This window comes from Oenanthe melanoleuca, chromosome 5 (genome assembly GCF_029582105.1).
Source record: "Oenanthe melanoleuca isolate GR-GAL-2019-014 chromosome 5, OMel1.0, whole genome shotgun sequence".
NCBI lineage: Eukaryota > Metazoa > Chordata > Aves > Passeriformes > Muscicapidae > Oenanthe > Oenanthe melanoleuca.
The window spans coordinates 5382497-5406734 of record NC_079339.1 but is presented as its reverse complement, the minus strand read 5'-3'; the positions used below and the strand labels follow the sequence as shown (position 1 = coordinate 5406734).

The following is a 24238-nucleotide window of genomic DNA, read 5'->3' as shown; positions in this document are numbered from 1 at the left end:
GTGACAGAGAAGAAAAATGGCCATGTCAAGTTGATCTATAGGTCTTGAGTTTCAGAAGTACTGTCTTCCTTGTTGATAACCATTCCAGATGAATTCCATTCTTTCAAAGAAAAGAAGGCTGTATTTTGCTATATCAAATTACTCTATCATTTTTAGTTAAATAAATTTTTTTGAGGAAGGAGAATGATCTCAGATTTATGGAAGGCCAAAACTTGAATCTCTTACTTATAAAAAACCTTACAGGTTTTTATATGTGTACTATAAGATTATGCTGATTTGGTCTATCTAGTCAAGGATATGAAACAAGAGTACTGGCTGTGCTAACCAAAAGACATATGTAATCCTCTGAATACTGGATCATTTATCCTGGTGACTTGAGTTAAATATTTTGGCTGCTAAAATGTTATTATTCAGTTAATATTGTTGTCCTTGTTCATGGCATGTATGTGTAGTTCTCTCACCCAGAACACAAAGGGTGATTTAACCTTTTCTCTGAAACACTGGTGTTTTGGTTTTTTTGGTGGGGCGGGGAGAGGGGATGGGGTGTGGATTTTTGAGTCTAGTGAAGTCCTAAACAAACCACGTGAACACCAGAAGAGCTAAAGAAATGGTAAAGAATGTGCTGCCTTTCTTGAGGTGGGCAGTTCTGCATTCTGTATCTTCTTTCTGTCTGACCCACAGATCTGCAGAAAAGGTAAGAGTTGCTGCTCAGTATGGACAGATAGCTCGGGTTCAAACCTCATCTGCTCCTGTGCTGGAGAAATACAAATACACTCTTAGAAAACCATGGTCAATACAGGCAGTTAACTGAATGGTAGGATATTAAGTGTGCTAATAATAGTAGAGATTTGGCAGTACATTTTGTCACTCTTTATATGTTATCTGCGTATTTTTAGCTTGAAAATGCTACAGAATTTCAACAGAATTGTGTGCACTCTTTGCAGAATGCTCAGCAACTGACACTGTATGAAACACTGCTTCATTCCCCTGCTTGCCCCATTTCTGTTCCAAAGTACCATTCAGGGTCTGTGTGTGAGCAAGCTGGGAGTCTCTGGGTGAACTGGACAGAAATTCAGTCCTGAGCAAGCAGTAGGAGAAGGGCAGAGCTGCTTTCTGGGCAGGTCACAAAGCTTATGTTCCACAGGTCTGACCTGGTCTGAGGCTTGGAATGTTGCACAATATTTTTATTCCTTTAATTACAAGAATTTGTGTCAGTTCTGATTTTTGTGAGTATTTCAAAACTGACTGTATTGAACAATGTGTTGACACATTTTAGATGCCAAAGATAACAAGGTCAAAAGTGCTGCTTCTTTACAGAAGAATATGGTGCTATCATTACTGCTGTTAAAAATCAGTATCTCCGTAAGGTTCCCTATCCAATTCTGGTGTGACCAGTTGCCCATGGAAACACTTCATGAAAGCTGACCTTCCCAGTCCTTTGATCTTGCCATGTCTCTGGGGAAAATCAGGGCTTTTTTTACTGTCATTTAGGATTATGTATAGGCTGGAGGAAAATGTAGTTCTGTTGACAAAATCAACATGGAGAGATATGATAGAAATTCAGCTATTAATTCATATGAGAGCACTGTTCTTTCACATAAAACAGTTTATTAGAAAATGTCTTGTGATTAAAAGGCAATGGTTATATTCCAATTCAAAATACCACCCTGCAGTGTGTACATTTTGACAAGGTTTATGAGCCTTATTTCTGAAAGCACTCTAACGCATAACCTTCACAGGTGATTTATGATGATTTTTAGGAGTCTAGGTAATACTGTAAAAGGACATGGTGAAGAGAGAACTATATCCAATTTAGAAGTGATTAAAATAGGGCTAAGCAGGAGCCTCATTTACAATATGTTATGTTCACTTCATTAACAGTAGGAGGCATGAATGCTGGCAATATCCTGAGTTCCTGAATGGATTTTCTTGGTCCTAGTAATCTGCAGATTAGCCACCTGGTATTACTGCATATGTTGCTTTAAAAATCTCTGTAAGTACCTGTGTTATAATTTGGAGTGGAAGTAATTACAGACTGTGACTGAGACTTCTATTAAAACCCTCTGATTTTTAGGGGTCCATTTATGCCTGAGAGCCCTTTTTTCCTTCACTAATATCAAAGCCCAAAATACACACTTTACAATTTTTTACCTCCATAATAAAAGAAGAAAATATATTGGTTTTTAAGGTCACCTGCTCATACGCAAACCACTGCCAAGTTGTAACCAGAAATTTTGATGATTCAATCACAACAGCATTTCTTCTTTTATAGGAGCAGCCCCAAAAGCTGGTTATGCTTCAGACTTGCCTTACACTGAATTTTCTCTCTTGTAAGGCCAGCCCAGCTGGAAGGTGACCTCAAAAGATGTGGCTTCTTTGCTCTGCAGAGAGACATTCTGTGGATCTCCTGCTCTTGATACTGTTCTGGAGGTAGGAGCACTCCTCCTTTTCCCCTCCTATGAGCAGAGCTGGGGTTCTGTTTCAGTCAAGCCAAGAACCACAGCAGGGCTGGTGCTTCTCACCATTCCCGTGTGGAGAGGCAGTGGCATTCTGCATCCAAGTGAGGCATCTATTGCCCCTCTGAGATGGGAGGAAGGCGGAAGAATTTTTAATTCCCCTTCTGGCAGTGCTTAGAAGATACAAATAATAGTAGAGAGGCAGCAAGAAACGTTTCCTAAACCTCCTCTCAAAAAAGGCATCCTTTTCAGCCAGTCTAGGACTGCCTGGTAGGCACAGTACAGCTTGAGTGCTTTCATCAGGAAACCATAGAATGGCTTGGGTTGGAAGGGGTCTTTAAATCTTGTCTAGTCTAAAGCCCCTGCGATGAACAGGGACATCTTCAACTAGATCAGGCTGCTCAGGGCCCTGTCTCATCTGACCTTGAATGTTTCCAGGGATGAGGCATCCACCACTTCTCTGGGCAGCTTCTTCTAGTGTTTTGCCATCCTTTGCATAAAAAACTTTATCCCTATACCTAATCTAAACTGACTCTTTTTTAGTTTAAAACTATTACTTCTTGTCCTATCACAACAGGTTTATCCCCATCTTTCTTGTGTGCCCCCTGCAATTATTGAAAAGCCACAGTAAGATCCTCCAGGAGGCTTTTCCTCTCCAGGCTGAACAACCTCAACTCACAAATGTTCCTCGTAGGAGAGGTGGTGAGAAAGGGCATAAACTCATGATTAACACCACCTTTACAGGATTGCTGCACTCCAGAAACCAAGTGGACTCTTAGCAGTTGAGATATGTAGGTGGTGGTATGGTGGGTGGATTTCTTCTTTACCTTTTAACACACTGCCTCTCTGTTGGCCAAATTTGCTGTTGAAGTTCACTCTCTTTTCTGATTCTTCTCACTCATTGCTGCTTATGTGCAAGAGCTTGTGTTTCTTTCCACCACAAAATTCATTAAAAATGTAATTGGAATATGCTTGTGTTATTTTAATTATGAACCACATGTTACCTGGGAGTTAACAGACAGATTTCTAGACAATAGCAGAGCTGTCAGTTTCTTCAGTGAAAATGTCGTGGAGATATGCTTCAAAATCTTGTGATGAAATTTATATATTCCATTTTATATATGTATGGTTTATGGCATTTGGCATTTAATACTCTTAAAATTGCTATTTACCAAATAAAAAATGTACCAAAGGAAAAAGAACTGCGTTAAAATGGGATAAAACATATTGCTGACTTTGAGGGAAAGAATTTAATTTTATTCTGATCAAACTGGTTTTACCCTAGCATAACTTCATTGAGTTAGTTGGCAGTAACAAATAAGAGTGGAGCATATCTTCTTGGATTCTGTGACTTAATTTTTTTCTTTCTTCTGTTGATGTTCCTCCTTGACACAATTCATACTTCATCTGTGAACCTGTCGGAACAAAGCGTCATCCTCTACTCAGGAAATTTTTGAGATCCTGATTCTAGGTAGCTGGCAAACTCCAGTTCTCTGAGGTAAAACTCTTTAATGGGATAGTTCTTCAGCAAAATTCCAGACTCCTTGTGATCTGTGAGACATCTTGGGAAAACTGAGTTAAAAAGCTGAAACAGAAAATAATCCTGCCAAGATGGCTGTGGTAGGCTACTGAGTTATTGCCTTAGAAAGGCTTTTACAAGTATCAAACTGTGCTTAAATTCATAGTGGAATATATAAATGTATCTCCCAGTGGGCCAGAGAGAATTTTAAACACAGTATCTGGGGCATTTAGCTCCTCCTTTCTTTGATGCCAAAATCTGAATTAAGGCATTTCTATTGCTTCTTCTTCCTTCCCAGTTAGCTGCATCTACCAGAACACTAAAGTAATGAGAGATATGTAAGGAAGTTAGTATTTTCTCATTCCCCAAGTTTGTTGAAGTCGGTAACAGAATAGGAACTTGAGACTTAATATCTTAAATCTATTTTGCTGTAATTCAGCATAGTACTTCAGTTCAGAATTAAGACCTATTTCTGTATCTTCAGTTTATATTCATTTTATATTCACCTGTATTTTATTCTCTGCACACAGCCCCCCTCCCCCCCCCCCCCCCCCCGCCTCCGTATTGCCTTGAATCTATGTTTTCTAGGATCAAAAATCCATCATTTTTGCTATCCTCTCCTCTGTATCTTCAGTTGATCCACATTGCCATTAATCTTGTTACCTGCTCTTTTGGTGGACATAATACAGTAGGTAAGACCCTCTCAGGAATGTGAACATCAGGAGAAGGTACACAGTGCTTTTTGTCCATTCTTTCCAAGGTGGTGATGGCTCTGATTTCATTCTGGTATGGCATCACATTCGGGCTATATGGGCTGCTCCAAGTCTTGCTCTGCTGCTTAGTTCTCCCAGCATGGATGGTTAAGAAAGAGGAGCTGGGTGAGCAAAAATGTTCAAGGTAGAACAGCCTGAGCATAGTGACTCAACTCTATTTCATCTCTACTAATTTCTTGAAAATTGGCCTGCATTATTTACATATTTTCTGCTAAATAAATCAGAATATTTCTGTATGACACTGCTGCTCAGCAGTCATCTTAATGAGCATTGTGAGATGATCATTGTAACCCTGAGCCCTGAACTTCCATTAATTTCAGTAGTCAGAGGCACCACTGATTAAATGAGCTGTTTCCAGGAGAATAAATCTCCCTGCACAGAGAATGTAATTGTCAACACACCAAGATTTCCTGTATGGCTATTCCAGATGTAAGAGTCCAGTGTGATTTTGTATCTGTTTGTAAGCTTAGGAGCAGCACTGGAAACCTCTGCAAATGTTTCCCATTTTCAATGTGAAACAGCTTTTACAAACCCTTGAAAACATTAAAATAATGCTAAAAAATAAATGAAGCATTATTTGACCTGGAGCTTGGTAGTTTCACTTTCCAACATTGCAAACAACTAAAAAGCCCAGTTATTTTGACCCACTCTATTTAAAATGCTAATTGTGTAATATAAAGTTTAGAGATCTTCTGCCATTGCTAATCTCAATCTTCATTTCTCTTCTTAATTGCACATTTGAACAAGAAATTGTAATGTTTTTAAATTAGCTTTTACAATCTATTGGGTCTTATGTGAAGGAGAAGGTAGTTACTTGGAGGAGATGAGGTTTATATCCAGCTAGATCTGTCTGGTTCCCGGCAACATTGCAGGAGAAGTTGCACTTGCAACAAACATTTTTGAAAAATATGTGTTGAATAATAATTAGTTTTCCTTTCCTCTGTCCTGCTGTCTGAAAGAAGCCTATGTTTTGTATTCATAGTGCTGTTTGGCTGGTCTGGGAAGAAGCAAGGGTTCCTAGTACGTGATGGCAAGGATTTGATAACAAAGAATAAAATTACAATGGAAGTCAGGAAAGTTCTGTTTAGACAGGAAAGGCAAAATGACTCAGGGTTTGCCATGTGGTATTGGATATCATAAAGAATAAACGGCATTGTCTCCTTTAGAATTCTATTTTATATTAACAAGTATTATTAATAAAATAACAAAGTCACTAGCATTTTATAGCTGCATAAGGAGCATTCAGATGTCTAATTTAGTTCCTACTTACCATGGGAGACTGTGTCACATAGTCCTCTTTATGGATTTGTCAGATCTGTCCTAAAAATAGCTATTTCTTTAAAAATAAAAAGTTGCTGTCTTGCTCCTCGGTTTGCAAAGACATTTCAGACATTGCTTTCTTATGGCTAGGAGTCTTCCACTGATTTCTACCCAAGACTTACTCCTGACAGTTAATACTCACTTGTATTGCTGTTCTGCCACTTGTCATTCTTTCTCTTAAATGAAAAAAAGCCCTTTTTAGGACTTGTCCTAATGAATTTACATAAAAGAATATCTCCTCTTGGCTTTGAATGTGCCAGGAAAAATAAGTGAGGAACACTACATTTCACAAAATAGATGTCGTATGTCCTGTATACTGCCTCTCTTCACTTCTTGCCTTTTTTTTTTTTTTTTTTTTAAATTCTTGAGCAAAGCTGAAAAGGAATTTTATTGAGATAAGCACCACAGTGGCTTGTTTCATGGCATTAATAGTTTTATGTTGTTGTTACAAATGCTTGTGTTTATAAATTTAAATTTATTAAATTCTAAAGCTTTTGCCTTTTTCAACAAAGCTAATCTTCCTTATCCTATCATCCCCTGATTGATTAACATGGTCTTCATCCTCCCCAGTAATTTCTCACTGATAATTTCCCAACTTTTAGTAGAAATGCTTATTATTGCTAAGCTCTCAAGGAGAATCACAAAGCACATTATATCATTACTTTTCGTTCCATTTCTATTAGGCAAGACTTTTCCTTTCTGTCAGAAGGAAATTCCAGTATTTTTTGGCATTGACAGTGCTTTCCAAAGTTGTACCAGTTTTACCAACCAAAGTTCTGCCTCCTTTTTCATGTCTTTCATAAAAATATGAGATGAGGTCCAAGACAAATATTTAAAGAAATTACCTTCTCCAGTTCTCATTTTTTAATCAGTAAGCTTCCATGAACTTTAAGGGTATTGTTACTCTGTTTTTATTGCTGACTGTGAGTGTACTGAGATGGCATAGTTGGAAAAGCATGGATCTCCAAAGCGGTTTAGTAATTTGTAGTGGGGCTGTGAAGAAGTACAGTTAGATGTCCTACTGTGTAGTCCCTCATTAAATTCTGTAATTGTGTGTCTGTGAATGCTCCTGTTTTCACAGGTAGAACGTCCTAGAAGCCCTAAGTTCTGCTTCCGTACATATCCGATTTATCTACCTTATCAGGGATGCCCAGCCCTGCACTTCATGCTTAACCATTGTAACTAAAACTCCAAAATAAGCTTTATTGAGACCCAGCTAACTAGAGTACTCCAAGAATCCTGCCCTGGAGTTGGGCTCTTGGAAACACACCCTTGACCCAACTATAGCTGCCACTTTTGGTTGGAGACATTAGGCAGAGCATTTCTGTTTGTGGTTGTATGTGGCTTACAGAGTGGCTATTAATATTTTTAATGTCAGATTTTTGATTTAGGATGACTCCCTGTGCTTGAGGTGTGGCACATCTCCTCTCAGAGAAGGGTATGAGGGAGGGTCCCTTTTAAGGTCTGCTGATGTTGGTGTTCTACTCTGCAGAAACCAATAATGACTGGTTTGCCCAGGTGATAAACATGGACATAGATTCCTGGGAGGGTGGTGGAATGCCTCTGCTGACCTCCAGCAATAACAATTTAATGGCTGTACCTCCATGTCTCTCACTGCTCATCTGTCCCTGTCTCTCACATGCTGCCTGAGGATTGAGAGGAATGCTCCTCTCCCCATCCCCAAATAGTCTTTGCAGGATATAAATTCAAATATGTCTGTCGTTACCAGCAGGTCAGTGGCACAGCCAGCAGTAGGACTCAACCACCAGAATACTTTCCTTTCTGTTGTTTCTTCTCATTTTTAAAAAGTTGACAAATTCCAGTGGGCTGGGGAAAGAGGCCAAGGGTGTTTCTAGTTACCATGAAGTATCATCCTTTCTGTGTGGATGGAATAACTTATGGCTGTTGGAGCTGAAACAGCATGGAACAGTCTTAAAAGAAAGTTTTACAAGTAGGCTCATTTCAGAGTTGAAATTGGTTATTTATTAGAAGTACTAATACATGGAAATATGTCTTTTTCAGCTCTTTGGGGCTGGTCTGAACTATTATCATCGTTTCACACATGCTATTTGTAACCTCACCATTTGTTCTCATCTTCTCTTTTCTTTTTCTGGCCACCTTGCTTCCATCTCTTTGCTTCTCAAGAGATTAAAGGGCCAAAATGCTGCTCCTTAAACTTACTTCATTATCCACAGAAAGTTTCACAGTGTAATTATAATGCAAATAAGAAGTTGCTTATATTTAGAAAAGACAAGGCATTTAATTTAGTACCAAATAGCAGGAATGAAAAGTATTCTTTTTTCTATCTATGAAATAGTCCAGTCTTTTCTGGATAACAAATTTTGTTCAGGCTGCTTAATAGAATTTCAAGTTGTATTTTAATTATTAAGCGTGATCCAAACTGTCATATTTACAAAGTGTTGCTGCAGTGGTGTAATTTAATGTCTGCTGTCAGGAAATAAATCCATAGAATATAGATTTTAGTCCTTACTAGGCCACTAGCTTAAGTGACTGGAGGTGCTGACCTCATCACTCCTAGCTCATTTTTCTCCGTCTGTGAAATATATATTATGGCAAATACCTATAATGTGTTGGGTGAATGATTAGTTTTTGATGCAGCTAAGAAGTTGGAATTTACTTTTAGGGAAATGTTTGTGTGTCAAAAGCTAAGTTTTGGTATGTTTTGAAGTATTTTGTCCTGTGAATCTGAAAATACTTCCAGAAATTCTTCAGGAATGGGAATACTAAAATTTCATCTTCAGTATTGCTGTTGGTATATTATTTCTTTCTTCTCGTGTTAGCTTTTCATGGCCTAACAGTGGCACTAATGCATATATTAGTGTTGAGCCATGAAATTATAGTACAAATTGGAAATACTGTAGCAAATAGTAACAGCCCAAGTTATCTTAAGAAACCAAAATTAATTAAAATCCTTTATGTCTACACAAAGACTGCATACTGTGTTAAAACATAATATAAAAAAAAATAAATATATGAGTTTAAAATCATCCTAAAATAAATTTTTGAAAGGTAAGGATGAGAAACATGATTTATCATTTTTTTTAATGTAAGCAGAAACAGCATTTGACAACCAGTGCTTCAGAATATAGATCAGTTATTTTCTGACATTCTTCAGATATATTTTCAATAAGCTATTGAAATAGAGAACTGTTTTTCCATCCTCATGCTAATGTATATCAGTAAATTGTCTCTAACTATCGATATAGTCAATGGTGAGCAATTATAAATCAATGGAGACCACAAGCTTTAGAGATAAGCTATCCAGAAGTAGAGAAAAAGATAAAGCGATAGCATTGTGCTGTTCAAGAAGGAGAATTTTATGAGCTGTGGAGCCAAAGGGGATGTTTAGAATCAGAAGAAAAACAATATAGTGTTTTGCTAAAAAGGGAAGTGTAGACAAATAAGAAGGTGGTGAATAATGAGAACAATACTTACGGTGAATCTGAGCAATCCAACTGATTAATTTCATTTGAAAGTATGTTCCGTTTTCTTGGAAATGGTAAAAACTGTTTCAAGGTAGAAGGAAAAACTGTTAACTTGATCTTTGTTTCTCAGCAGCTTCAGATTGGTTCCTTTGTAGAACTAAAACAAGAACGCACTCTTCTCTCCCTCACTTCTAGCTGTGTGTTGGAACTACGAAGCAGAACTAAAAAATTAGGGGAATTATTATTAATAGTATTATCAATATTATGATATTTGATTTATTTTTAATACAATTTTCAAGACTGTTAATATGAAGCCAGAAACTGACTTTCTAATCTTCTTTTACAGAGAAAAAAAATGAGATTGAAAAGAGATTTTTCTGTACTGGGTTGATCCTGTCTGGATGCCAGGCACCCACCATGTCCCAGAATGTTCTGAGTTGGAAGGGATCCACAAGGTCCATCGAGTCCAGCTCTTAAGTGAATGGTCCACACGGGGATTGAACCCACTGTGGTGTTATCAGCACAGCTCTTACCAACGGAGCTCCTCAGAGTCAAAGCCTCTTTCTTGCTCCCCTGCACAGCTGGACAGGGGAGAGAAAACATAATGAAGGGTCCATGAGTTGAAATAAAGACAGGGAGAGATCTTTCACCAAATACCAGCACAGGCACAATAAGCTCAAATTAGAGAAATTAATTGAACTTATTACTAGTAAAATCAGAGCAGGATCCAGCTACATCCATCTTAGAGCCTCCAAGGATTGGATCTGCTCGACATGGGGGAAGCTTTTGGCAGTTTCTCACAGAAGCCACCCCTGCTGCCTCCTTACTACCAAATCCTGGCCACACAAACGCAGTACAACATGCTAGGAAATTGTTCTCCCCAGAGATCCAAGGCTGTCACATGTTCCGTTGAATGTTTTGATTTCCCTTTCTACACATTCCAGTGTAGTTGAACACGTGCCCTGTTCTAGAGTCCCAATGGGAAGGCTAATTGCCCCCCAGAGCTGGGAGGTGCTGGGAAGAAGTTGGGTGTTCTGGGAGGGATGTTCTCTCTTCCCTTACATATGCAGGAGCTGCTCTTTATGCTGGAGAGCAGAGCCAGATCTGCCATCCAGCAAAGGAATTGGGGATCCCCACTTTTTCCTCATGTTTTGAAAGTACTTATTTTGGAATGAGGTCAGGTATGATTTGATGTTAGCCTGCAGAGACACAGTTTACCAGGGATAGGGGATAGTTCTGTGGATTTGTTCTTATGGACATCTTGTTACAGGCTCCAGGCCAGTTCTTCACGCACCATTTCTTGTCGTTGATGTTTTCTTGTCCTTGATGTTTGGCTCAGGATGAGCATGTCCCTCAACTCTAACTTAATCAGAAGGCACCTGAGTGATATTCTTTAGCTCTGTCATTGTTCCCCTGCACAGAATTCTCTGATGGACATACCAAATACCCCTCTGCAGGAAATGTCTACATTTCAAAAGGTTACTTTAGAGTTTGTTTCCATCTTGCCTGATAAGATGTCAGTAAGTCATGTAATGGTTAGGGTAACTTCAGTGACATATCATAATGAGAGTGGGTAAACTATTTTTAAAATCTTACAGGCTACTAAGTAATTACTAAAGTGCTTTACACACACACACACACACACACACACACACACTCACACTCATAAATGCTCATTTATGTAAGTACATCAAAGCATTTCTTAAAAGTGTTGTGGTGAAACAGTTTGACACCTCAGCTTCAAACAACAGAGCCAGGAGATGCTTTGATCCAAGTGCCAAACTGCACCTTTGCAACAAACAGGACATGCTTTGATGTAATAAAAAAATTAAATTAAAAAAAAAATTAAATTAAAAAAAAAAAGGACTTTTCACTCAGAATTAAGTTTTCTATCCTGCGGGTTTTTTTGTATTTATTTTTTTACATGAGGTATTTGGAAGGTAGCACTCTAGGGGATTGCATCTCGTTCCTGAAAGTGCAGTCTGTGGAGCTCAATTATGGTTCTATATCTCCACATCAGAAGGGGAATTGCCTTAGGGAATATGGTACCTTTGCAGTTGTTATGTCAAGGTAAATGCATAGCAATTTGAAATCGAAAACTGAACTGGTTTTCACCACAATATGGTCTCTGGTTTTGACATAGCCAGGGTTAGGTTCTTGAAAAACTTCTCTCTGGAAAATTCTGCTCCTTAAAGTAAGTCTAATGTTTGTGGTCAAGGACACTCTGTCCTTGCCTTGGAACTCTGTGTCATGAGGTGCCAGCTGTACATAGCTCCGGGGCTGGCAGCCATTGGAAAAGGGATTTTCTGCACACTATGTATTATTTTGATACACAAAGGCCTTTCAGGCCTTTAATGGAGGAAGTAATTTTATTTTTTAAATATTTTTCTAAGCATCACAGTGAACCTGAAAAATAAAGGCATAAATATTCAATTCTTCCTAGGAAACCCAGTTCTCATTATGTGCTTTCAGGGCTAAAAGAGACACCTTTGACTGAAAGCAGTATAAATGAAGGTAAAAATTTAAACTTTGATGGGAAAGATTATAAAATATGAAAGCTCTAAAAGTAGTTCAGAAGATTCTAGTCACATCTTGGAAATGGAGGAATGTTCTATGTATGCTTAGGCCAAAAACTCTGTTACATGGGTCTTAGTGGAAAAAAAAAGAATTCAGACAAGGTAATGAGTGATCACTGGCAGGTGGGAGAAGGCAAGAAACTTGATCAAGGTTTTGCCAGCAGAACATGTGTGGGTTGTTTGACTTTGAAAGGGTAGGAGTACTTTTCTGGAACAGTCAAAGCACCAAAAAAAACCCCAAAAAAAACCATCCTAGGTAAAATGGCAGCATTTGTGTTGCTTTGTGTATGGAATATTCTTCCTTGTGCTAACTTTTCTTTATATTGTCATATGATCTTTTTTATTCTATATCAGAAAATAAAAAGGAAGGAAGAAAGCAGGAAGATATAAAAATGTATAAAAGGAAAATAAAAAGCAGGCTTACTGTAAAATATAGCTCCCTTAAAGCATTGTTAGAAACCCTGTTTTCATAGTTTTTAGACTCTTTTCTCCATCCAAGGTTTCCCACTGGACCATTAAAGAGGCCAAAACAGCCCCAGTAGCTTACTTGTCTACATGCCCTGAAGATGAGCCCTTCAAATTTATGTTCAGCTTTCTGAGAAGTGGCCTCCCATGGGTGTCTGGAGCTGTTCCTCATAGCTGGTGTGCTCTGTGCATTGTTGCTGCTGCTCCTGCAGGACCACACCAGCCAAGGAGGGCGTGACATCTCCAGGGGACACCTCTAAACAGGAATGGAACAGGAACACCTCTAAACCTCCAGCTCTGAGCTGAGCAGCTCTGGTTTGCCTTCACCATGGACCCTGCTGGATACAGCAGCTTGGTCCAGAGACCTCTGATACTGCAGCCAGTCTGAATTAGTCTGAGATTCTGACATGTAATTTACATTTTTGCATTCGCAGACCCCTTCGGCACAGTTGTCGCTGATTCTTTCTCATGTAGATTCATGCTTTGCTAGCTGAAATAGAGTTGTTCTTACCCTATTCTAATGAGAGAGATCATGGCTCTCTGCCTTGAGGTAGTCAACCAAACCTCTTGTTATAGTGAGTGGAGAGAAGTAGGTGTTTCTAATGCATGATGCATCTTCTCCTAAGGAAGCATCTGAAGGAGGTGTTAGATGAATTGTAGCCTGAAAGTACCCAACTCTCCACTGATGATGTGGTTTGAACTAAAATTATTCCTATGATTGAAAATCTGTGAGAGACCAGATTTTCAGTTACTGGAAAATAAGATAGTTTTACTAATATATCCATAGAAGTGTAATAGACAACCCCATCTTAAAGAAAAATACAAAATCAATATTTTGATTAGATATTATAGAAAAATAGATTTGCATCTAAAAGAATGGTGAATTTTGGGGTAATATGTTGGATAACTGAAGGATAAGTAAAGAAGGGGTCTTCTTTTATGGTATTTTATAGATTTGGATGACAGTCAGAAGGATTTCTAAGTTGGCACATAACAAGAATGAAGTAAAACGCATATCTCTCATTTTACCTTTTCTCCACTGTGTTTCACAATCTGTGCAAACCTTGTTTTGGAAAGCCAGATGTTTTATATTCTGCTTTGGTGGTCCCAGGTTCCTCGCCAGTTGCATGCAACATGCTTTACTGATACTTAGTGCTCATCTATTTTAGAGCCACCATTGTCCTAAGTCACTGTCAGGCAGTAAGCATCTGTTTTACTGACTCTCAAGTGATTTAGATCTTACAGACTGAGACAAGTTAGGTGATTTCATGTGGCCCTAAGAGTAATTTCCACTGTCTGTTGCTATTTGCTAGCTGAGGTAATATTTTCTGCTGTGGAATGGTTACCCCTACAGCCCTTCTCTTGCTCACATCCTCTGATGTTTGTGGCTAAGCCACCACCACTGCTGCCCTTGTTCGTGATATGAGTCACAGTTGTCACACTGGTAGGAATAGCTAACCTCATCCAGTCTCTGATCTGGATCTAATATGCATGATGGAGACCACAGTCTCTGAAGAAAGATGCATATCCAGTGCAATGAAGGAAAGAAGTCTAAAGCGACAGGATAAGTGCTCTATTTACACTGGTTTTTTTCCCCCCCTCGAAGTTAGTCTTGCTCCTAAATGCATAAATATGCAGGGGACATATTTTTTTTTTTTAGAAATGCCTGCTTTTTTTTTTTTTTTAATGTTTTGGTATCCCCTGTGCTACAGATCAACCTCATTTCACTGACAGTGAAGCTCTGAAACACAGACTGTGCATATACTTATAGCCATATATGAAATCTCTTTGTAAAATGATAACATTTCGCATATTCTTTTTTTTTTTGTCTACATACTAGCTGAATTGTATACGAAGAGCTACTACAGTTTTTTGTAGTATCAACAATATTTGCTTGCAGATAAAGAGAAACACAGAGGTTTTTGAAGATCAAACACAGGGACAGTAGTAGCACCAGTGTTAAACTCCAAGTTGCTGTTGCTTCTAATCCCAAATGTACTCATCCACCCAAATTTACCGAGTCTTTCCTGTCACCCCAAGCCCCCAAATACTAATATTGAGGCCATGTAGCTCTGTGAGATCCTATGAAGTTCATGGTGATCCTCCTAGTCCAGTAAAATCTATGTGCCAGCTTTTGCAGATACATTTTTTGAGGACACTTCCTCTATAGGTCAGTGCATTTGAAGAGAGTAAATTATATTGTAGACTTCAAATTGTAAAACCAACTACTATGAGGAACTCCTTCCTTTGGAAATGCTAATGAAAACAGTTGAATTTTACTTAGGTGTAATAAAACTTTGTTAATTTAATGAAATGAAGGACACAAAACCAATTTGGATAAATGTGTGGTTTTAGCGAGTGGAGGTCTTATTCATGCAGCAGGCAGTGACTGTATCTTCATCATTAATAATTAAACATCTTTCAGATAATCAAATAAACAGAGGCTTTTTATATTTTTCTTTTCATATCAAAGTATTGTGCTGTTAAGGAGGATTTTGAGATCACAGGATGAAGGACAATATAGAAGTGCAATGTATAATAACAATAGTATTATTATTATTATTATTATTATTATTATTATTATTATTATTATTATATGAGTCCACTGGCTTTCCTTTTAAGATTTTCTACTTATTTCAGTTGCACATATTTAATTGCTCAGAGAAATGATGTAGTCATATCTCAGAGTTGGTTTAATTAGAATTATTGATGTCTGAAGCAGCACCCAGGCTGGGGAAACTGGGGTCTGATCAAAGTCACAACTAATGGTTTAGTGAAGTTAAAAAATTCAATCTGTAATTAACATTGAAAGAGAAAACATATTCTTTCAAAAAGCACATTTTATTCTAAGGAACAAGGCACTTTTTATTTATTTGGAAATATTCATTCCATTTTTTAAAAAGAAGGGTAACAGTAAAGATGGAGTTTTTCACCTGGAAGAAATACTGGATGCAACACTGTGCTTTGCAGACACTGGTATACTTTACGCTCCTAAACTAGGATTAGAAGTGCATGTGAAATAGAAGTTCGCTTTAAGAAGGATTTTAAGAATTTTGGAATTTTGAATCTTCTGGGGGGAAATCTTCCTAGCTTCATTGAAAGTACATATAAATGTTTACAATTTTTAAATGTATTATATAGAACAAGTAAGTTTAACACTGCAACAAATTCTGATTTGAGGTGCTGAAGAAAACAGAAGACATTAAGCACTTGGTATTTTAAAATCTGTATCAGCTCATTAACTCCTGAGGATGCACAGGACACTTGAGCATCTGGGATGAATCCTCACCTTCATTCTGAAGGTGTCAGTGGATGTGTTGTGTTGGTTCACATTTTTGGTAGGTTTTTTTTTGCAACGTGTTGGCTCTGATTATGTAGTGAAGTGAAATATGGCACTGTCCAGGTTTAAATGGGAAAGCACACTTTTTTTGTGTTTCTCGAACTTCCTGGGTTGTGCATGGGAAATCATGGCACCAAAGCACTTTTATGACTGTGCACATGGTGTGACAGAGTTGGGAACGTGGATAAATTTAACTGCACTGGTGGAGGAGGCTGGGGGTAACAGATGGAGGGTGGTGGGGCTAGAGAAAGTTCAAGCAGACCAAAATTGAGAATGACTTTTACTTGCATAATGAACACAAGGAGATAGGCAAAGTGGTGCAAGAGTCTTGATTTTTTTTTAAGCAGCCCTTCCAGGCTTCTGTTATTTGGTGTCTATTTTAGGGTCTTTTTGTGCACTCTTCTTACTATCAGAAATAAATATATATATTCCAAGGTGGCTGGGGGTATTCCCTTGATGAGAGCAGTTGCAATTCAGTGTGCTGTGTGGAAGACCCACCACAGATTTAATCTTCCTATGAAACTCTGTTCATACATTCTCCAAAAGTGTGCATTTTTATCATTTGCACTTTATTGATCAGCCCTTCCTGAAGATTTTTCATCCCTAATTAGGGATGCATAGAGCTTTACATTATTCTGCTTATGATTTCAAGAGCTCATTTTATACTGCTTGTTTGGGGATTTCTTTTCTTGGGAGAATTTATTACTGTATGAATGAAAATGCTTTTCTGAAGCTGTTAATCAGTTCAAGATTTAAAAAAAAAACTAATTGAGAATATTTCTCATTATTATTAAATTCTCAGGGGTGCTATAGGGTGTGCACACTGTTATGGTCTAAACCTGTAATTTGGATTTGCTTCTTGTGCCTTTTGGCACAATGGTATACCAATAGTATATAAATGGGAATTTTAAGGACAATGACTGACAGTCACCCCAGCCACAGTGAAGAAAATGTGCTCTTTATTATTTTCTCATGAGCTGCTACCTCCTGTTAGCAGTGAAATTGATTTGACAAGTGCTGTTTTGATATACTCATTTATAGAAGGGCTCAAACTAATCAAAAGAACTTCCGAACACTGAGGACTACTGGGCTGCAATATAATCTTCTCAATGAAGTGGGGGAGGACTCATAATGTAAGTTGTTCTAAAATTGGTTGAGGCAAATCACCGAAGAATTTATGGAAGGGAACATCTGTTCTCTGTCTTGGGATGTTCTAGATAATATAATAGGCTATTTCTATCCCTCTTTGATGTTGAAACTTAGCATTTCAAGTGCTAGATGAAGTGATACATTGCTTATGCATTGTACCAGGAGATTGTGCATGAAGTTTGATGGCACTGGGTAATAATGCTGAGTCTCATCCATGAAGCTTTTATACATAGAGCCAGTATCACTTGAATGATTTCTTTTGTGCAGTGCACTGGATTGCAGACAGTTGGTAAGTTGGTGGAGAATGCTGTTTGTCAGTGTCCTCTTTTACGCGAGGTTTCATTAATCTTTTGTAGCTCTGATGTAACAATCTGCAGCCTGTGTAGTTCATCAGTTTTCATTCAAGTGAGCATTTCTTCTGAGGCAGGATCAGAGACTGACAGAATGGCTGAGGTTGGAAGGGACCTCTGGGAGTCACCTTGTCACCAATGGCAGGACAGTGGACTGGAATTATAAATTGAGAAGTTTCTCACAATTTGGCTTTGAACAGCCTTGGAAAGTTCTATGTATCTCTCTCTGCCTTATTTATCTAACCTATTAGTTGCACATTATATCTCTCTGCCAATAAATATATATTATATAAATTAATTCATGATGCCCATGATTTACTAGTGGTCTTCAGTTCAGTTTCTCTGCAGAAATGCTATCAGATTTATTCACGTGGGTAACTGTAGCATGAAGATCACACACTGTTCCTAAATAAGTAGAAAAATACTAAATTTGGTGTCCTGACAAAATGCTCTGTTATGTTTAGGAACAGCATAATGTAAAAATGAGTAAGGACATTCCTGGAGAACTGTGGGATACTGCCAGCAAGTACAAGGTGTTAGTAGGCAATGAGCTGAACTTCTGTCCTGAAGTTCAGTGTCATTAGTTCAGTAATGGCTGGAGATGGCAAACAGGTTCTTTTGACCTGTGTGTTCCCCATGCCCATCTTCAAACCAGCTACATTGTTCTTGATTGGCACTATTGTTCCACAGCTGGAATACATTAAATGCTGGGCTAGTAGCCCTGCTGTTTTCAAGATGATGTAGTTTGAGACAGATTTTGACCATCAGCCTCAAATTTGACAGAAAGTCTCTGCCTCAGGTAGATACTTAACTCACTAATTGTGGTGGAGTGATAATTAAAATCCTGTTTGCTGTGGAAACTCAAATGAAATACTGAAATGTTCCTATTTTCAAATACTAAATAGTTCTTTACCCTGCTAGGCTTTCTACTGAAAGGTCTCATTCCAGTTCTCATGTCCTACATCACCCAGTAATCTTTAAATACGAGAAGAAAAAATTATTTCAACTCCAGTCATGTGAAGTGAGATTTATTTGAATGACCCAGGATCTTTCAATTGCATACGCTAAGTGTGCTGTATATTTAGCATGGAAATCAATGATTATGAGGGTATGAGAGAGACATGCACTAAAATTATAAAGACATCATCTTTGGACTGTATATAAAGTTCTAAAATGAATTTCAATTAATTAGATGTTATATATTAAAATAATTAATCTTTAAAAATGCTGGTACAACTAGTCTGTGTTATTATTCTGATATTGGTTTAATTCCATATATTCTTGGTGAGCTCATCATTCTGAATTTGCACATGAGGTTCAAATGATTAAAAATTCTTATACCAGTCCAAAATTATACAATAAAATATATTACAGCGGTTCTTTAATTATAAAGGGTGGTGGGCATACATTTCATCCCTGAAAGCCATATAGTCCTATTAAACTGTTTGTTTGAGTTTGATTATTCATGAATGTGAGTTTGATTCACTGTCTTAATAAATTTAAAATTTTATGGTTTACCACTGTGTCCTCAAAATAGGAAAATGGACCAATGCCCATACATTTATACAGGCAAAACTATTCCTGCCCAAGAAGGAACTGCGAAGACCAATGTAAATATAATGCAATTAAAACCTGCCTGTGAAAACAGCCATGACTACTGAAGAGAGAGGAATACATTATTTGGTGTTAGCTGTTTGCCCAGAATCTCCTAATGAGTAAAAATGAATATAGTTAAAAAGGAGGCTAAATGTCAAGGAAAAATTTCCTGAGCAGTTATTCCAAAGCTTGCTGCTGGCTTTAGGCAGAGGTAGGGGCAGTCTGCATCACCTGAGATACTTAAAGCTGTGAAACTAAAAATTGATTATTAAAAATGCCAGTAGATAGTTCTCAGACAGATGTCTTTCCTGATCTTCCTGGTTTTTTAGTATCTCTGTTGTCTTAAGAATGATGTGGTCCCATGAGGCTGAGCAACAGCCACTAGTCATTATTCAAATGTAAGTTAATTAGAGAGTTATCTGTGTTCTCTAAGTTACCATTTGTTTAACAGCTGAATTGCAGTACCAGCTGTATCCTTGGTATTCCAGGCATGCTGGGTTGCAAACCTGTGGCAAGGTCAGAGTGTTTTAGCCTCTCCTAAAAGCTGGGAGAATGTAACAGACACTTAGGGTGGCTGCTGGCACTGTATTTCTGCTTTGTATTGCATATGTTTAAAAACACAGGCAGGCCCCTCTTGTAGTGAACTCTCAGAGCTTATATAGAGATTTAATTACATAAAAATGTAAGGGTTAATAACAAAGGATAAAATTCAGCCTTTATATGAGTATATGTAAAAGGCAGTATATGTAAGAGGCAGGCAGATGGGAGGGTTTGTTGGAGTTTTTTAGAGAAAAAAATTTTTCATCTGTTCTCATCCAAAGTAGCTGTCCTTGCTTTCAGGGTTTATTTGAAATAGTTGAATGAATCCTTTGCAGCAGGGACACTGTTTGCATAGTGCTGTCAGTGCCATCCCTTTCTTGCTGTCTCTGTCTTCTGGAAGTGAGGCTTAGGCTGGAGTAGGAGATGAGAGGAGGCTGTATTTTAAATACAACTAATGTCTGAGTTGGCTGGGTGCATTTTTCTGGTGTTTTTGTGTTGAAGAAAAATACTATGATGTGGAAAACAAAGCTGAAATTCTCTGGAAGCAATGGCATCAGCTTTCAAGGTACAATTTTCATTCAGGAAGCTTGAGACCTTTTTGTGATCCTTTCTTGTTAGTACACGCTTTTCCTGCTTGTAGGTCTTCTAGTCAGTGGAAAATAAAGATAAGGAATGTATCTTTTTTTGCATGAAAAGGAATACAATAATGATTTGATTAATAGACACTTTTACAATAAAACTCTTCTGTCTCATTGAAATTGTAGATTGCTAGCTGTTACATGACACTGAACAGTTTTCCTTTTAGTATTATCATACAGTGACTTAAATGTGATGAGGTATTAGAAAAGATTGAATTATTTTAATTTTACTTTTTCACAGGGTTCTGAAACCATTGTGTTTTATTTTGAGATAAATTATCCTATTTATCTTGTCTGCATAAATACCTTTATGAATAATGCAAGAAGCTGCTAAAAGTAAAAAGTACAGACCTGTCCTTAAAGGACAGGATTAATATCCTGCAAAAGCTTATATGAAGCCAACTGGTACCTTTATTCTCCAATACAAAAATGTTCCATTTATGAGCATTTACAAAGCCACTAAAGTGGAGTGTTGCCCGATCCATTAACAGCTCTCTGCTAATGGCAGTTCAATGACTGAGTGGGGTAAAAGCAGGCAACAGGAGGGTTTGTATGATGGCTTTTACATGAGTGTTATAACAAGGCTTGAATGAAAAAAACCTACAAAAGTAGTGTCATAGTGGTGAAAGCAGCCATGTCTTAGGTAGTATTTGAGCAAGAAATGAAAAATGCTACCCTTAATGCAAAGGTAGCACAGATGTTTAACCGGAGACTACAAAGGAAAGTTAAGATTTTGAAACTTTTCGTTTCCCAAGGAGACATTAAATTGGCAGTTTCTCACAAGCACTCAATTTTGGACTGTCCAGATACTAACAAAGACATGCAGAAAGCCCTTACAGAACTGCCTGTCCTGCTGCCAGGAGCACCGAGGGCAAGCAACACCTACAGCATGGGAACACAGCCAGAAGATGCACACCAGTTGTTTCTTCTGGCCTTTGTGAAGTGGCAGAATTTCTAATCAGGTTTTGATGTGCTCCTTTGAAAAAGATTAGAATTTCTACACTGTTTTCACTCACAGATCAGAATTATACACTTTCATTTCAGCTTAACTTTCAGAAGAAACTACATATAGCACATTCTGATAAGCATATAAAACACACAAATACAGTGTGTATCTAACTCAAAATCTATAGCAAAACCCCAAAACAGACTTGGATAGAAAGACTTTTATCCCAAGGCAAGTATGCAAATATGGTGCTAGAATCTAAAGATGGAAAAGCAATGATGAAGAGGAGTGAATTGATTCTAATTCCCTGAACTGGCTCTTATGTATGTCAACATTTTTCTGTGCAGAAGAAATGCTCAAAAAAGTGATTTGAATAGACATAGGATGTCCAGGATGATCTATTAAATGAACTAAATAATGTCATGGTATATGACATACCATTTTATAAAGCTGTTATTTGCTTTTCCCTCTTGGTATTCTGAGCATCCTAAATCTCAATTTCTAAAACATCCACAATATTTTCCTATACTTCAGACCTGTGTTTATACACATGCTGTAAACAACATGCAAGATCATAGGAGAAGCTTACAGAGCTTATCATGGTATTTCAAACTCTTTTAGTGTTTATGTGCACCATTTCGAGATACAGTAAGGTGTTGGAAAAACGGAGATGCTGTTAAGGGTTTTCCTTATTGATACCACTCTTCATGCACATTGCATCACATGGTGCTGCTGTTGATGTGCTGCCAAAGCTGTCCTAACCTGCTGCAGCAGCAGAGGGAGAATTGCTTCCCCATTCTCCTTCCTGCACCATCCTCCCAGCCTGTATTCAGCACCGGCATGTAAGAGAAAGCTGGGCTGGGGAGCAAGGAGGAGTGCTGAACGTAACTTGAAGAGGAGAGGTAGTGGTAGGAAGTAGAGCTTGAAGAATTTTTGCTATTTGCTATTTGCTTCCATGCCAGTAGTGTCTGTCATGGCAGATTTTCCCAAAGAGCTCAGATAGCTTCTCTTGTCCTTTGCCCACTGACCCCAGCATGGGTAGGACAATGCTGGCACAGCTCCACTTGTTTAAGGAGATCAAGGAAGTAAAGGAAGAAACTGTGAAAATGAAAGCAAGTCTTTTTTTCCTAGCTCTGCTGGTTGAAGAAATTGGTTAGTGTTTCATTACACATCAGGGAACAAAGGCTGTAAAAGGTATAGCACTGCCACAGTAAAGTCATCTAGTCCTGAAAGAATTCTATGTATTATTTTACTTTTTGCCGTAATGTAGAGACATAACCTAATGGCTTTTCTTCCATTGAGTAAAGTGCTGCTTAGTCTTGTTACCCTGGCAGACAGGCTTTCTGAAAAGCAGCCTGCTAGTTAGTGTCATTTGCCATGAGCCTAAATTATGTAGTTTTGAAAGGGCTTAAGTTTAGAAATGAACTTTAGGAACACTCTATTAATTTTGTAAATTAAAAATGTAAAATTGAATGGATAGAAGTCCAGTACAGGACTGACACAAGGAAACAGTCTTTAAACAGAAACATTCTCCAATCCAACTCTGGGAAAGAAAGGAAGGTAGGAAGAAGGATTCATTTGCAATTGACCTGCAGTAGCAAAGTCATTCACTATCCAAATAGGATTAAATCTGTTTCATCAGCCATGACATGTGAGAAGATCATGGTTATAAATTCCATTTGCTGTAATGAATTGAAAGTGTCTGAGTTTGCAAGCAGCACTCACTGTTGATGGACAGCTAGATTCGTGCAGTGTTTTAACACTAAAATTAGCTTCCACAAAGTACAGAAAAGGTGGCAGCAGTGACAGATCTTAAAGCATTTAAAAAATGACTTTATTGTTAGATGGGAGCTGAATAAAGCTATAAATAAATACTGTTTATGATCCTGTTATGTAGATAACTTAGTTCATGCTTGAGTGAGTGCAAACATGAATCTTGGAAAATGGCATTTTTTAGGTTTCTCAGCCATATTCAACAAGAATAAATATTGTTACTGAGATGAGGAAAAATCGAACTTCTCTATGGTATTGCTTGTAAGATGTACGAAAATGGGATTGTGTTGAAGGATACGTCATTCAAATCGATTTCCACATACATCAACATGACTCCAGTGCAGTCCATGAAACCATATTGTTGTATGTATTCTGAAAATTGAGATAAAAGTTACATTCTGTGGTTAGTTAATCACCTTAACTCAATCTTGTATAAGGATCATGAGACATTTGTCCTTTAATGCTTGTGGAGCTAAATGCAGTTTCCAAACATATTTTCAAGTGTTTTTTTGTTTGGTGTGCACAATTTTATGCACAGCTTAAGTTTGCCAAGAAAAAAATATCTCAGTGGGTGAAAGTGGGAATTATTTGGGAATAATTTGAGTCTCCTTTAATGGATAAGTTACCCAGCTGAAAACTGTCCAAAATTTAAGAAAATTTTTAAAAGGTAAAAAAAAAAAAAAAAAAAAATAGTAAAAAACAAAAATAAAATTAAAAAAAAAAAAAAAAAAGCAAGAGCTGAATAGAGGAATGAAAATATAATGGCTTCTTAAATTACCACAAGGTTAACAGATAATTAATTAGCTAATTTTAATTACAACCCTACAAAATATGCTGGAAAATGCTCAAAGGGGAGAAGCAGCCAGGTGCCAGCCATGATTAGCCAAGGTTACTGGCAATTATGAAGTCTCTATTAAACGTGTTACAGAAATTTGAGAAACCCCTTTATAAAAACAGCACATTTATTGAAACTCAGCAGGGTATTCATCATGCTGTATCTTTCCATTGCTACGGACTTGCTGTCATTTGCCTCACTTTTTTCAAGCTGAACGTTTTATTGCAGCTGAAACGTGAACTGCTTTTTCAGTTTGTCACATGCTGTTACACTTGTACTAGGTATTTAATTTGATCATATAAACAAAAGAGATTAACTAGTGTTTGTGAAGTGTTCTGAGCACCTTCAGTTCCAGGTAGCTGTCAATATCGCAGTTGAATGCTGGAAACACAAATCCTGAAGAAAATGCTTTTTCTTTCCAAGGTGTCCTGGCACATGCAGTTTTTTAAAGCAGGAATATTGCTGAAATTGCCTTTTCAGTGAACAACCTGTTCTGCAACGCTTTAAATGCACAGA

General features: G+C 37.7%; 1 protein-coding gene across 2 annotated transcripts in view; it reads left to right on the top strand.

Annotated features, from left to right (window-relative positions):
• The window catches only part of NELL1 (neural EGFL like 1), a 282345-nt gene that overhangs the window by 238653 nt on the left and 19454 nt on the right, over positions 1 to 24238 (top strand). The gene's annotated exons all lie outside the window — the stretch shown is intronic.